This window comes from Danaus plexippus, chromosome 5, assembly GCF_018135715.1.
Source record: "Danaus plexippus chromosome 5, MEX_DaPlex, whole genome shotgun sequence".
Lineage (NCBI taxonomy): Eukaryota > Metazoa > Arthropoda > Insecta > Lepidoptera > Nymphalidae > Danaus > Danaus plexippus.
In genome coordinates, this window is record NC_083539.1 from 6,188,254 (window position 1) to 6,202,636 (window position 14,383).

Genomic DNA, 14,383 nt, shown 5'->3' on the forward strand with positions numbered 1-14,383 from the left:
TCATTAAGAATTATAGATAAAATGTTAAAGCTACAAAATAAACATATTGTTGTATATCTTGTTAGCATTATTAATTTTTTTCTCATAACTTAAAATTTAATTAAATTCTGATATTGAACACAAAAATAAATAATAGATATAATAACTAAACAAAAATAGAAAAATCTTTGAAAATCGATAATGATAATGATTTTTGATTACAAAAAAGATATCATGAAAACCTGTTTCTAAACATCGTAATAGTATTTTCTCTATCAGATAATTGATGTACCATCCCATGGACACACCTTCGCAAAGCTGCGATCGACACGTGCGAAACCTTTTTCATCAATTTGTCAAACGCATTGATATGCGAAATGAGGACCGGGTTTGCACGCTGAATACATACGATTAAAAAATCACCGCGGTAGGTGACCAGACTGTAGCCAGCTTAAATTGAATAGATTTAGCGTCACACGGCGACTCTTAATTGTCTAATTTGTAGCGAAAACAAGGCACTCGTAAGCGGACGAATATATTTCTATGGTATGCAGAAGGACTTTCTTTTGGAGCGGAAAATAAACAAGTCCCGTGAAGCATAGCAAATAGGATTATGGCTCAGGCATTGACTCAATGGTGACCTTCATGCAAATGGCCTATGAACTGATTCAAAGCTACTCTAATAAGTATATAACTTTGATAACATTGTTTATTGAAACCAGTATCATAGAAACCGAGAGAACCATAGATGTGACTTATAAATAACAACATTATCCATTAATTTTTTATAATATTTGCGAAAAGAACTGATACTGTAAAATAAATGAGAAAGGTTGTAATTCAAATTGTAATTGCAAATTCAGTATCTGAAACTTGCCAGAATAATAAATACCTACTCTTGTACATTATTTACGTTCTACAAATTCCCCTTAATCGTCGGGTACAACACTGTCGAAGTATAGAAGAGGGTAGAATTAAATTCAAAAGCAATATGTCATTCAGGGAAATCAGCTTTTGTCTTTTTAATTATCTAGTTTGGACAATATGAAGTCTAACTCTTAAAAAACTTAAAGTAACCAATTTTTAATACAATCAGTAAATAGAAAAACTAAATGAAGTTTTCTTTTTAAAATCTAAATATGATATTCTAAATGAAAAATCTTTAAACGATCAGTGTTTACATCGACAGTCATACGTACCTAATAAGACACACAGATCACGGAACGCTTCCCATTTATGATATCAATAGATATATATTTTTAAGCAAAGCTTAACGATTTACACCAAGACCTAGGCCCATTTAGGGGGTAGATCAATCAAGTTTCATTATAATTCCCCTCTCTATTGGTATTCCTTAGAGGTGAGATACCACCAGGTATTGAATCCCGGGTGGTCTTTCAATTGAAACCTAACATCGTAAAACTTGTATGAATGATGAATACTTAACACTGGTGAATGTATTTAGATTACTAATTAGTATTAATAGTTCGTTAGAATATAACAGGTGACGAAGGGACTAGTGTATTGTTTTGTTACAGTGCTTATTTAAGATTTTTTAAATTATAGAATTAAATACGCAATACATTCATACATGCAAACGAATGTACAAAATAGTTTAAAAAATACATAAAGAGACAAAATTACTGTGAATATACATAGGAATATGTAATAAGATATCTTAAAAATAAGAATAGCTGTCTTCCATACAATTTTATCTCAATTTGTTATGAACGAGCCAAAAATGCATTCCCTCGATTTATTACACTATAAACATCGCCGAACTAAAACAAGCATGTTCTCACAAAATAAAGACAAAAGACGACATCCATAAATCGCCACTGAAAAGTAACCAAAGCATTATACAGTTGCATAACAGTAAATAAAAAGAGGCAAAAAGGAGTAAAACTGCACGAAACTACGCTTTTAAATACGTACGACTTTGAGCGCGGGTAAGGCAAAGACGTTTATGTTCACTAAACAAGTAGTAAAAGTCACTACTTGAGCGTTTTTATGGCACTCATAAATGTCAGATTGTGTAGCGGGGTTTAGCGAGCCGAACTGTCTGAGGCGCCCCTTAATTGATTACACGTTTTTTTTACCCCTAATGATTTCGTTTACATATTTTATATTTATCGACAACAGTTTATTACACCTGCCGTTTTTTATTTTTCAGGTAATATTGCTGCCAAGTCTTTATTATTATCGGCACTTTTTATAGTAAGTATTCAGCTTAAGAGATTTTTTTTTATCGAAATTAGTGTCTTTAACACTTTATTGACACATCTGATTACATGTTTGGTTGCGCTAAGTAGGTTTGCAATGAAAACAAATTATGTGTTATGTCAATATTAAACATATAAATTTCAATAACAAGACAGTTACTGTATAAGGGCGCTAAAATGGTGCTGACTAGTGATAGACGTGAGAACTGAGTGAGTTCCAACGCCCTTACTATGCAAATTATTGCATCATTAAACACCTTGCTGTGACTTTACGAGCGCGATTGACATTGGTAACGCCACCTTTCTAGATAGTTTGCTGAAACCAGTGCAGACATTAGACATGATTTATTGTTCTCCTTATATTTTTCTACAAAAACTTTATTTACTAAAATTAGTTATTAACTCCCCTAAGATCAAAGGTCACCATCAAGAGATTCAGATCTAATTTTATTGTAATATTAATTATACCAACAACTACAATTCCTCAATGACAAATTATTTGATAACTATCTTATAAATTATTGTTTATAAACAAACATTAATCAGTTATAAAATATTTGTACTGGGAAGTTAAGGTTGTCTGGTGTGTACTTTTCTAAGGCTATATCTAGGCTTTGTAACACCGGATACGTTTGATGGGCGTCCAATCAATTATTGTGAAGGTGCCGATTCAAAGCGAGTGTAAGGGAGAAGGCTCTTGTTATACTAACTTGTATAACCGGTGAGTTATCATAACTTTATAGGTTGCACTGTAAAATTTTTATAATAAGTTATATTTAATTTAAATTTAGAATTCCTAAATTAACAAATCAAAAATTGGATCTATAACGACTAACCTGTTGATAAAATATGTATTCAGTTGGTTTTACAAAATTCCCAGGCATCATTTAAGCGACCGGTTTAAGGAGTTCTTATTAAGATTTTATTTGTCTTTTGCTACTATGTTTTTAATTTAAAGTAGTTGTTAATAAAATGAAAGGTATCATCTAATATTAAATTTATAAATATGTATAAAAATCCACTTGTAATCTAATCTAAATGCTAATGATAAGTAACTTATAAGAAGTAAATCGGAATCTTTAAATCCTATATTATTTGAACATCTTTAAAACGTTTGTAAATAACTCGTCTACTTAAGTAAATTTTTATCTGACATTGACTTCTGCCCTCGAGAGAGTTTGTTGACAATATTTATAACATATAAATTCTATTAAAAATAATCATAATTTATTCATATAACTTATTTGAATTTTATTAATTCAAATAAGTTTTTATTATGCGTGTATTTTTATACTACAAATTTAATGTCATTTAGGTAATATATATGAATGTTAAAAAGAGAAATATTTTATTAATAAGAAGTTATTTTAAATGTTATAATATTTTTGGATTTCAATATTCTTGGTTTGCAATACGAGCGCGTTTATCAAATCTTTCTTTATACTTGTCTGAATTGTGTCCATAGATTACATCTTGAGATTTAATTTAACAGACATTCAACTTACGCGCCAATTTGTTTCCAGTTTTGTAGCTAATTTCGTCATATCATTGCGAAATTCATATTATGCCCCTTTTTTAGGTAAAAATATTTAAACTATTGACTTTTTTACATTATCACAGTAACACAAAAATTGTTATATTATAAGGAAATATTATTATTAGAATGTATTAAGTTCAGTGTGCCGGATTATGAGACTGGCTTGGTGAACGGTAAATGTCATTTTATGGCCTTTGAATTACGAATGTTAAGTATGATCATGGGAATGGGATGACGCTATGATGTCCTTTTGAATCACAAATTTAAATAGAATGGAGTGAATGTGGCGTGTGGCTTAAACAACTGATTCACAACCAAAACAAATATCTTTTACTAGATATTAACTTATATATATAAAAAAATAATTCAGATGCCTATATCATATTATAACGATGCTTTTATATAATAATGAACTTAATAAGATTTATAAAAACACAAAAACAAATAAAACACAATAATATACGGTTAATGTGTTCGGTTACGGCTAATTTAAAATCATACATATTTATAAAGCAGCCAACATCGATAGAAAAATCAGATACGAATCTAAATGTTGAAGATGAAGATGATAATATATGAAATGTATTAAATGAAATATATTAAACGGCTAATCATCGAATAGGCTGACCAGTGACCAATGGTAGTGCGCGAGAGTTCATGTTCGTGATTCAAGGCTTGATAGCATTGTATGGTTTGCGATCGCGTCGACGATTGGGGACGCCTGTCTTACTTGTCGCCTTTACACACTATCGAGAGGAACATCGCACGCAAATTATAAACGATACCATTATTGTTATAAACCGGAATATTATTAAGAAGAAATTTTTCTTCCCATTTGTTAAACGTCCAAGTGTATTAATTTTATATATATAAAAAATTGATAACATATTTATTATAAGAATTATATAAAACTATTTTTTATTATTTGTACAGTAACAATCGATATAAATATTTATATCGAATTGACGAACATCGATAACTCAGAAGCTATTGTTGAATTAAACGATTATGTAGTAACAATTACCGTCGTTTCCGACAAACAATCCACCCCATCGGCTACCTGTCGCGTCAACACGTACGAATAAGATGAGTTAACAAAAACTATAACGTATATTATTTAAGGTTAACCTTTTGCGGGTGCCTTTTTGTACGTCTGTTAACTTGAACATTCCGTCAACAATTATGATTTAATAGCTACGAACTTCCAGATCGCTGACTCATTAAATTAAAAATATTTGTAATTTGATAATTTGTAAGATTTTTATCAATTCAATTAGCTTTGTGAGTGAAATATTTCAACAGAATATGTGTAGAGTAATTGTGCTTTAATTCCGTTCAAAGAATCGCATTAAATCATGTTATCGGTAAATAATTGCTACAATAATTTTAATTGATCATTAGAATTTACAATCGTATGTGGCTCGATTAAAAAAATTTAATTTTTGCGTAGTTAAGATATAAATCATATAAAAACATAATCATTTCAGGCACGATTAATTTCTTCTGTACCCAATAAGAGCGAGCTATGGGCGTGCTCGGCCACTGTCTTCATAAATCTCGCCACTTGCAAATATATGGTTCCAATTCATAAATACAATGTAACTGTATAAGTCTTTATTCGAATATTCAATGTGCAGTCTTAATCAGAACCTACCATATAAGATGAATGCGAGCAGAAAAATTGTAACCTCCAATTAATTTACACACTTGAAACCTCTTAAGCACTCTTTCGGTGAACAATTTGAGAAAATATTTTGATTAAGTCATATAACTGTTTGAAATTTTGCAGTATGTATTTTTGCAATTGTGTGTAATTAACGCCTCAAGAATTCACGGTAGGTTGTGAAAATCCAGATAAGCGTCAAGACAAGATATTTAAACATTTTACGATAACATCAACATATAATTAAAATATATTAGTTAGAAAATATTTAGGCTAACTGAAATAGCTTTTAAAGTTAAGAACCAGGTGAAAGCATAAACAAAAGTTAGCTTGCTAAGACATCACGCGATAAAACAGCTGTTACGCAAAAGCGTTTAACGACTCTGCTATAAATTGACACAATATAAGGTCAGGGTCCCTATAAACGTTCAGCGCTCGATGCACCGCGCCGCAAAGTGGTCATTCGATTCAAATAAATTACTATGTAATGCCACGTTAATTTGCATACTCTGTCCGACCATACCGCAATCTCAACACTGTAAAAACAACTCTATTTTCTCATACTTAAAATATGCTTCGCTCAGATTATTTGATTTCATTCAAAAGCTCTGACTGTGGCGCTCCGAAGCGGAAAAGTTTGGAACTATGAGCTTTTTTGGAAGTTCGTGTACTGTTTTAGAGATGGCGTTAGCAGCGGCCGTCGTGTAGTTTGGGTAAAAGCTCGCTAGGGGTAGATATAGGGTAAAAGGTTCTTGTCGATGCTAAGGGTTGTTTCCCTAAGCGAAAACTGATTTGAGTAAAGTTACAGAGATGGCACCACTTTTGCTCTTTAATTCTGTGCTCGATTTTAATTTCCTAATCTCTTTAAGGTTCATGTATAAGGGTCACAAACATTTTGTTTTCAATAGATGTCACCTATTAGTTTCTACACGTTAACATTGTAATAAAACTGAAAAAAAAAATATATTTTTGTAATTCTTTGTAATTGTAGTATCATTATGATATTTAAAATTTGTTAAAATGGATATAACTTTATTTCTATTATGTTTTAAATGTGTATCTTTTTGTCCATGAGTATGTTTGTGATTACTTTAAAGGCTACAAAGCGAATGTAAGAAAAATTTAATTAATATTTTGGTACATCGACATACGAAAGTGAACATCGTAAATGCAAATAGAAACCGCTAGTAAATTAAAATAATAAAACATCTCCTAAATTCCTCTTAAATCGTAACAGGTTTATATTAACATTTCATATACATACATTCTTGGTATTTAATACCTACTAATGTGTTCTAAGAAGTGGATAGGATTTTTCTCGGATGCAGTTATCTTAAAGCGTTATTTCAAATCATTATAACAAAAAAAGACGTTCTTTCTTGAATATAAATTAAATATATTTTGTAACTTCCCCCGAAACTGTCAAGTGAATTATAAACATATGAAATATATAAACGTGACAACGCACTGTTCCCATTCAAACGTAGCTGTACTCTCGGCTACTGGAATAGTTTACAAACGGCCCTATTATTCTAATTTTTACAATGAAAGTGAAAGCTTTGAAATCCATGCTAATTTAGTTCTGTGCAAACATACCTGTCTTAACAATATTATATTGTTGTTTGCATAACAATTGCGTTACTAGTCGTTCACTGCAGCTTCCTATTTCTTTATTTTTAAGTAAAGCAATTGTTTTGGATTTACCTGCATATTTTCATGAACTATAAATAAAAACTTTTAAGTTGTGATTGAAGAAGTACCAAGTTTTTATTTAATATATTTATTATAATTAATTTTATTAGCACTATATAATAAGGCCCTTAAATTAAATATATCAAAGATTTATAGAGTTACATATATATATCCATTATTACTTAGAACTGGAATAAAAAATAATATGAAAATAAAAACATTTTGTTTAGTAACTTGTACACATGTGAAGGAATATGATCCTCATTTATTTACTAGCAATTTTTACAAACTGATTCCTTTCATCTGTATTTGATAGTTTGCTATTGGAACTTAAATAGCATCAAAAACAATAGCATCCGAAACAATTGGCTACTCCAAACAATTACACCCCTGCAATATATACGAAGACAATTCAAGCATACATCCGAGAAATTTAGACGTCCTGTGTAAGCAAACATATGATTTATATTGGAACACGGTGCTTGATGACGTTTCCAAGCCATAAATTGCACCCTCAAGAGCGGACATCGGGAACTATATGAAGACTCCTTCATTCATGGCCGGGTATAGACGAGTATCGCCGGTTATACAACTGGGTAGTACGAACCCGGGTATAAATCTTGAGCATCCGGGTGGTAGCGGCTCCGGTAGTGGCGACTATTATTCATCTAATATCGAGTTTTGGCTTTACTAACTTCCCATCTTCGATTTAGGTAAAAATATGACATTACTTCTTATGTGGGCATTGATAAGAGAAAGTTGGCTGCTAGTAGTTTTGACACAGTTTTAGATTTTATTAAATTTATGTAACAAATGACATCTTCATACGAACGTGCTTACAAAACAAATTCAATATTTTCCCATTTATGTTTGGTTTTTTTACTAAAAATTAAAAGGAATGTACTATGATTGCGAAATATTGAATGTCACATTTTATAATGTTAATTTTAATAATAGCTAAATTTATGATATTTATTTGCAACTGTAACTATATAGGGATGACATTACATGAAGTAAAAACATACTTCACTCTTATTTAATGAAATATCCTTTCTTTTTCATAGTTACACTAAAAGATATTGAAGTAAATACGTTTTTCTTAAATATTATGTTTTATGTTTAATTTTATTTCTAATAATTCAAACTGATTATATTTAAATTGTAAGTTTATTTATACAGAACCATTTCAATAAAATTAAAACAGCCTAATTGTATTTTATCAGGGATCAATATAAATTTCCGATAAAGGTTACTTTACTGTAACCGAAATCATGCGAGCCTAATGCGTGCCTCCGTAATAAATCAGGTTGCCATTTTTGTTTTCAACGCACCGATAACTCTTTTGTCATAGGGTGATGTAGACGCAGGCAATGGAGTTATTTATATTGTAGTATTTTCTTTGGAGAATTTTCCTTTCTGTTCGATTCATGGGTCAGTGATCAGCTCCTACGGTGAGCTTGCTACGGCCTTAGCGCAGAAGGAGGTAAGGAGAGTTAAAACTTTTCTGTTTGGACTGACATATCATGTTTATTATATGAATTATCATGCTGATTAGGCGTGCTAATTCATGCTTTTAAGCATGAAATAGATAAATTGATTATAAGAAATATTAATAGATACAATTTTTTGTTCTGTCATTTCAGAAAATATCAGAAATATTTTTTGATGCATGTAAATATATCTTTGGTTAATACTTCAGATAGTTTTGTTTTGTCCTTCTCCGTCTAAACTGGTAGCACCCTACGGTTAGTTCGCAACCGCGCCCATCTCACCCCAACTAACGAATAATTGTTTATTCTCTCATCCACATACAAAGTACTTAGCAGTCACAAGCAGATATATAAATTAATTATATATCCGTCTAAACATTCATTTGAAATAAATTTTCCTCTCAATATTAATAACTACATAACAAAACTATTTCGTAATAATTTCATTCGGTCCCAACAATGATGTAAGCTTATCAGACCGCGCCATATAAAAAGGCCACACAGTGAGAGATTTACTTTAAGATTAAATTCTTACGTTCTCAGCTCATAAGCGGCTAATTTAGAAGAGCCGTATATGGAAAAATAAATTTAACATATTATTTGCTTGCATGACATTATTAAAAGTGTTTTTTCTACTTTTTATATAAAAAAATATATATCCATCTATTTCATACTAACTATTCAATTTATCTTAATAAACAAAATAAGTCTAGTTTTAGTTATGTTAAATAATATTAGTATGAAAATGATGTTAGCGAAATAAATGTCATAGAGGTTTCGTATTAAATATTTAATTATATACATGATAAGCACATACTGGGGTAGTTACTATAATAAAGTTGATCGCGATCATCGTACCGACGCGAGAGGCGTCACGAATCAATGGAGGGAATTATAGATGTGATCAACCGTGGAGTCGATACATTACAAAATATCTTATTTATTTAATTTCATTACATACGATGGAAACGTTATTGTGATTATAAACATATGAGGACGATTCTTTGGGAAGCACGACAAGATTATATAATAATTAATTTAGGAAATTGAGTTTTCGATCGCTATAATTTGATTATTTTTGTTATTTAGTTGTAAGTTTAATATTAGTTGATTAATTAAGTTTTAATAACCACTCCAATAGTTTCTGTGTCCGAGATAAGTTCGCCCCACACAGCGTATCGGTTGAAGAGGTAAATGAAATGCTATCTAGAGGGGAAAACTTAAATTACTGAATTTGAGGGTCAAAGAAATAAGTCTCCCGAAGACATACGACACGCGGCATTGAACCGATTGATTTAAAATCTTTTGTGTTTATTGTAAGTGCCTATTGGCTATGTTTTACATTTTCTTGAAAAGTTTTGCTACTAGATTTATTTAAAAATATCGTACAAAGCAAGAAATTAAATTAAAATAATTTTTATTCTTATAATACAAATATATATTTTAAAAGCAAAATAAAACTTTCTTTTTGTAAAAATTTAGTTACATTTTCATATGTAAACGCTCTATTGGTTGATTTATGTGATAACACCCACTTAACAAAGAACAAAATAAATTGATTCATAAAAAAATTAAGTTATTAACAAAAAGGAAGTAATAAAATATGCGTGATCTTTAAAAAGGCCCCATGCTATAAAACCTCTGATAAATGCATTGCACTTCAATATTATTTGAAATTAGGGAAGGGTCCTAATGACCCGTTTACCGTTATCTCCTTACATCGCTACCATAGACTAAACACCGGCAAATTTTAAATTCGACGTCATAATCTCAATCTATTAAAAAACCAAATCGCACAAAAATATTCTAAAATGTACCTTAATCTGATTGTATAAGGATTAAACTTAGTTATAGAATATACTATTCAAGCTATATAGAGAAAACATCTGCCGCTATAGCTCGGAATCGACTCACGCGCTTTCGAAATTTTGAAAAAAGAACCGTCCACAACAGATGCGACATGTCGGATTCCTACAAGCAGATGTTTATAAAATTCCCTCATCATAGATTAACTATTGGATTCCTTTTGTTTTTGCTGTTTATTGAGAAATGTAGCGCCTTTAAATGGTAAACCATTTGTACAACGATATGCGGGCATGATAATACAGATGATTACAAAGTCCACTTTAATAATTTGCGACATGTTAAGTTTCTTAGTGCAAAGCGAAATAAATAAACTTGAAGTAGTGTTATTATGTGGCTAAAATCGTAAACATAATATTAACTACGTGAAAAGTTTTCGCAGTGTTTTAATATCAATAAATAAATCAATGACAATTATAATGGATCTATTTCGTAATACGAAATCCGTAAAAAATATTTATATTCCAAATCCAATCATACATTCGTAATGTCGATAAAATAAAAACCGAAACAATCTATTGTAATTGTAGAACGTTTTACAGCACTCGATTCAAATTTCACGGTCAATTTTTATGTTTCGTTTGCTGCTATAATCTGTATCACATTTAACTGTCGGTTAACATGCAACCTTCGTGCTCCGAAATTAGATAAAGATAGAAACAATTCAGACGGTTTTGTAACAGAGGTCCTTGAACAAAATAAAAACTATTATAAAGTTTGCTCTCAAGTAGTGTTGCGAAAAATACGTTTCGTTTATTCCTTACTATATCAAAAATGTTTCAGCTTAAAATAATCTTGATAGTGTTGTTTTAGGTTTAACTTTTTCACCTTGTTGTCTAACACAACTGTTGTTGTTGAAAGCTGACACAACTTATTACAACACACACTCTTCATATCTATACAGAGGTTTTCAAACGAGGAAGAATATTTGATATTTTTAAATAAAACGAAAACAATCTGATTGATAAACAAAGTATAATATAGTGTCACAATTGTCATATAAAAAGTATTTAACTCACCACCTTGTCATGATGCGGGTCTGTCGGTTATATATATTAAAATGCATTTAGAAATATGTTTGTTAATTCAAATCGGACCTCTTTATTTCTGGTCAGATAAATGTAGGGTGTTATCTAACATTAAAATTGAATCCTAAACTTATTTGTTAGCCAATAAAGAAATCTTTGATATATTGCTACATGTTTTTTAAAGCAATTTTAATGAAGTAATTTATCGTCACAACAATGTAGGTATATAGCCTTTTTATTTCAATAAACTTGATTGACACTCTCGTCAAATAAAATATTGAGAAATGGCTATTTCACTTAAAAGAAAATGTTGATTAACATTTATATATTACAATTGTCCCGAATTAATTTCATCTATACAGTAGAAAAATATGTGTATTTAAGATCTTAATTTTTAATTGAACTTCAAAATAGAACTATAGAACTTCTAGCACGAATAACGTGGAATAACGGGAAATTTATTGGATTATATGAACTCTGTTATCTTCAATATGATAAAATAGTTTTTACACGAACGAGTACAATCTTTACATCCATTACACAAACTTTTTCGTTTCCAAAGCATGTTATTAATTTATCTATCTATCTTATTTTTTCTACTAGAGAAACTTTTGAATTCATAGAACCGATTCTTTAATAATTTTTCTTTTGGTATTTCCGAAAACTCGTAACAGGAACGAAACCTAATAAACTTATAATTCAAATAGATTCTTATAATAATAAATTACAAAACTTTAATGAATTTTAATTAAAACCTGGTATCATCCGAAATGATATACTAGCGGGCGCTTCCTGCGTTCTTTTTGTTCAGTGACGTCACCAATTACAGTATGGTGAATAACTCCATACAATAGCCATGGGCGATCACCGTGCCCTACACCCAACCATATAGCAACAATATTTACGAGGGACCTCCCTATAATTACACATCAACAGTATTATCTATAATCTATATTTAACATTTAAATACAAAGTTTATGTGAAAACAAAAGTGTTTACACACAATACGCAAAGATAACGAATGAAAGAGAAAGTATACCACCACGTGATTGTTGAGTCCCGTTGGCAATGTACCTGTTGCAGTCTTATTTACGACCCAAAACAATCGCTTTATCTCGCCCCGTCCATATAATGCGACCGTAAACCCGATTCTTCACACAGCTCCACGTTTATAGCCTTGCATAACAGCTTTTGTGTATAAACAATAGTTTTCAAGGACTCTCGGCTACCTTAACAGTTCCGGAATTATTTTTGCTTAGTTATATATTTGCGCGCGTAGCAATGGTGTTAAAATAAGTCGCTCTAACTCCGATATACATTTAACGAACTGAAATGTGAATAAAGAATAGTTAAATTATCTTATTATATATAAAAAAAATATATTTTATTAAAAAGCCAAGAAATTAAAATTTATCTTTAAATTTATATCAAAAATTTATTTTTTATATCGTATATTTAACCACAAATAAATGTAATTGTGTTAATCATTAGTTTGTTATAAATATAAACTAACTCGATATATTTAAAATAAATTTACGTCAATCTTGAACGGGAGTGTGATCGCTACCAAAAAAAAATGAAGAAAAGTGCGACCATAATGGCCGCCGAATGGGAAGGGAGAGAAGGGACAAAAAACTAATAATAACATTGTGTGTGTGTGTGTGTTTGTGTATGTGTGTGTCACCCCATCACGCTGTCCCATTTTGGCACATCAACCCATCGTGTGAACAGCACCCATGTTTGTTATACATCTATGTATGTATAATTAGAAAAATTCCGACTTATTTGAATAGAAAATTTAAATAGTCCCGATTCAGATAAGATAAACGTAATTAATTGCTTTTCTTCGGGCCGTTTTTGTTTAATTTTTCTTTTCGTCTAAATCAAAGTGATGAATATAAGATAACAATTTGTTTAAATTGTTACATTTACGCCTCGCATGTAAGCCTATTATCGGGTCCGGAGTAAGTAATCATTCTGTGTAATCTCAGGTAATTATAACATGCCTTAGCTAGTGTAAGTCACGATTTAAACTATCTCGTTGAAGTTTTAAAAGTTTAGCCCTTGTTAAACTAAGGCGTATAGCTAGAGTTACTTAGATAGGTATAGATAGCGTGTCCTGAATCTGATTATTATCGCGGCCGAGTTGTAGGCTGGATGTACAAACGGTAATTTATTTCAGCGTTTTAATATCCTTATTACAATATGTTTAATTTTATAACCTACTCAACTAACATATGAACATTTATTTGAATTAATTTACATTCACCTGCTACTAATAAAGATTCGTATTTTTTTTTTGTTGGTAGAGTGATTTATCACGACTTAAAAATTACATACGGTTTAGGTAAAATTTATAAATTAAAAATTAACTGAATTATGTTAAACAAGCTATTTGTGTACCTACTGTTCTATTTATATAATTTATATACCTCTGATTATAAGACGTTACTCGAGAAATATGTATTTTTTTGATCAATAACTTAATCTTTCTCAGTGTACACCAAACCTAATATAGCACCGTGACTCCAAACGGCTGATAATCCTGGATGTAAACACGCGAGACACGATCACCTTCCATCCAATGAAAACTTAAATGATTCTACAAAACCTATTACCAATATAGATTTATCAATAATTGCTTAATACAATGCTACCAACATTCATTGAACTCAAGAGTTTAAAATATTTTAAGACACGCTTTGTCAAACTTCATACAGATAGTTACCAGTTTTCCATTCATATACTTACATAGACACTATCGTGTGTGAAGATTTTAAATGATAACTTGCGAACTCACTGTATTTACCCCGATGAAATAAACTAGTACTAAGAGTGCTGTAGATTATGTCTAGACCTGTGTTGAATGGCTTCAAATTTATTTATTTATTTTTTTAGTATTTTTTAAA

At 30.5% G+C, this 14,383-nt stretch overlaps 1 protein-coding gene across 4 annotated transcripts in view; it reads left to right on the top strand.

The window, feature by feature from the left end:
- Positions 1–14,383, top strand: part of LOC116769106 (homeotic protein antennapedia-like) — a 169,565-nt gene that overhangs the window by 102,770 nt on the left and 52,412 nt on the right. For 2 of the 4 annotated variants that reach the window (XM_032660115.2, XM_061528238.1), the window contains exon 2: positions 2,153–2,196. The exons of the other annotated variants lie outside the window; for them this stretch is intronic. The gene's annotated coding sequence lies outside the window, so the exon portion shown is untranslated. The remainder of the gene's footprint in view (positions 1–2,152; positions 2,197–14,383) is intronic. 4 annotated transcript variants of the gene reach the window in all.